General features: G+C 33.1%; 1 non-coding gene across 1 annotated transcript; it reads left to right on the forward strand.

Annotated features, from left to right (window-relative positions):
• Positions 1–355: 355 nt before the first annotated feature.
• Positions 356–462, forward strand: LOC126015195 (U6 spliceosomal RNA). Its single transcript, XR_007498085.1, has one exon. It is a non-coding gene; the product is annotated as a U6 spliceosomal RNA (small nuclear RNA).
• The last annotated feature ends 2,242 nt before the right edge of the window (positions 463–2,704 follow it).

A 2,704-nucleotide genomic window follows, 5' to 3' on the forward strand; every position in this document is an offset into this window, starting at 1 on the left:
CTTCAATATTACTTCAAAACTCATGTGTGGAACTCTAATTACCACAGGACCGTACTGACATCTGAAGGTTGTATCTACTGCAGCAAATCATCAAGAGGTAAAAATCCAGCACATGGGAAGTTGATCGGCAATGTTTTTCTGTCTCCTAATTTTGTTTATTTACAATATCAAGTCACTTCTAAGTAAACTACCAATTAGTTTAAAAATGTAACGTTGTGTTTTGGCCTCATATATGTGAGACTTGACCTTCCTGTCTAAACGTATGATTGACCAAATATACTACAATTTTCCTGCTAAAAAATATCCAAATCGCTTCTAAGTGGAGTGACAATTACTTTTAAAATGTAATAATATGGTGTTCGTCTCGGCAGCACATATACTAAAATTGGAACGATACAGAGAAGATTATCATGGCCCCTGCACAAGGACAATACGCAAATTTGTGAAGCATTCCATTTTTTTAAAAAAAGTAATAATTGTTTAGTTCTCATATATGTAAAATTACTTCCCTATTATATTATACTTTCCTACATATAGACTAGATAAGTTATAATTCATCCTGTTAAAATGTCTAAAAATATGAAATATAAATACATGTGAAATATATATAGTTAAAAGGACATATAACATATATCCCTTTGAAAGAAAAGTTGTGATATGAAGAGGGGTACATCCAGATGGTCATAGTGATTAGAATGGCTACATTGCTTGGTCTGTCTCAAGTGACCTGAAACATTCAGTTGAGTGTCCTGAAAAGATGGGAGATTAGCCTGCGTTCCAAGAATATAGGTTACTCTTACAGAGATCCCTGTATTATCTAGAATCTTTAAGTTAAATCACTAAGTTAAAATATGAGCTTCTACTCTATTAGCATGGAGAAATGAGTTCATTTTCAATGTTCGACTTACAAGTGGCCCTCATGTAAATATAGGTTTTGAATTCAGTTTACCTGTAAAATGGAAAGAATGTTGATCCCAGCAATTATTTTTTGTTTTGTTTTGTTTTGTTTTTTTGAGCCACACCCAGTGACGCTCAGGGCTTACTCCTGGCTATGCACTCAGAAATCACTCCTGGCTTGGGGGACCATATGGGCCGCCCAGGAATTGAACCGCGGTCCTTCCTAGGTTAGCGCTGTCAAGGCAGATGCCTGACGGCTCCGTGCCACCGCTCCAGTCACAAACCAGCAATTATTTTTAAGTAGTCATGGTTTAGCAGACCCTCTAGAAGTACATTGAAATAATTCAAATCCTTGCCAAGTAGTAATTTAATTTATTTTATAGACAAGATTTTATACAAATCCACAGAAGTTGTTTCTTTATACATGGGATCATAATAAATACCACACAAAAAAGGGAAACCCGGGAAACTAAGGGAGAATCAGCAGAGCTGACAAAAGTTTTAAATCTACAGTATTTTTAGAAACTTAAAGTATCAGACACAGAATGTAAAATTACTGTTATATGCTATTAAAACAATAAAAATAAGATGAAAATAAGTTGTAGAAATATAAAATATGTGCATGTTTTTTAAAATTTTTAAAGAATGCTTTGTAAATTAGACTGAATTTCACTAAAAATGTGGAATAATTGTACGAGCTAATAGAAAATCTAACAGATAAAGAATAAGGAGACTTAATCCACTGATCCAGAGAATGTCAAAGCAATCAAAAACTGATAAAATCTAAGGTCATGCAGAATAGACAAACTTGTACATATTTAATCAGAATCGAAGAAGACTATGGTGAGAAGCAGAGAACAAATATTTGAATAAAAATAGGAATATACTTAGAATTTCTAGGTATTATAGCAGACATGAGTCATGAGGCCATTGACAGAACCAAACAGTAAAAGATTAGAACATCCAGAATGAAGAGAAAAATTACCTATAAAAAGTTGTATATCATCAAATGAGCTTTCTAACAGCTATAACCTACACCATATTAGACATAGATAATATCTAAAAATGATGACTTGTCCAAATCACTGTCAAGTTAGAACGAATGCCTAGAGAGATAATCATTGAAAAATGAGGGTTAGATAGAAATGTGCTGAAATAAGGACTGAAAAATGTACTAATATAGACTTCACATTCAGAGACAGTCCTTTGTGAGATGTTAGACCAGAATAAAAAAAAAAAAAGGATCCACAAAGCATAAAAAGGAAGTTAGTTGAGGAAAGTTGGTGGAACCTATGAGTGTCATCTCAAGGGTGAAAGTCTACCTATGATAACTGTTCTAATAAATGGCTTGTAAGAAAAATAAAAAATTTATTTTTTTATTTTTAAGTATGTGTACAGAAGAAGTATTTAATTTTCTGTTATTTTATTTGTAAGCAAAGTGATTTATTTTAGTCTTTATTATATATGCAACTTAAATTTTGAAGGATAAAGGTAAAGCTTATCAAATAAGTGGTTAATTTTAATGTTTTTTTTTAGTTTTTGGGTGCTCAGAAATTACTCCTGGAAGGTTCAAGGAACCTATGGGATGCTGGGAATCAAACCTGAATCAGCCAAGTACTGTGCTATCACTTTGGTTACACTTAAAAATTTTTTTTAAACCAGAGGAGTCTTGTTTAATTTAAAATGTAAATTTGGGGCCAGAGTGATAGTACTCTGATTGTCTGCCTTGAATGTGATCCAGTCCTGGTTCAATACCCAGAACTCTGGCCTAGATGGTTCCTTGATGCTGCCAGGAGTAATCTCTGAA

The sequence above is a fragment of the Suncus etruscus genome, chromosome 7, assembly GCF_024139225.1.
Source record: "Suncus etruscus isolate mSunEtr1 chromosome 7, mSunEtr1.pri.cur, whole genome shotgun sequence".
NCBI lineage: Eukaryota > Metazoa > Chordata > Mammalia > Eulipotyphla > Soricidae > Suncus > Suncus etruscus.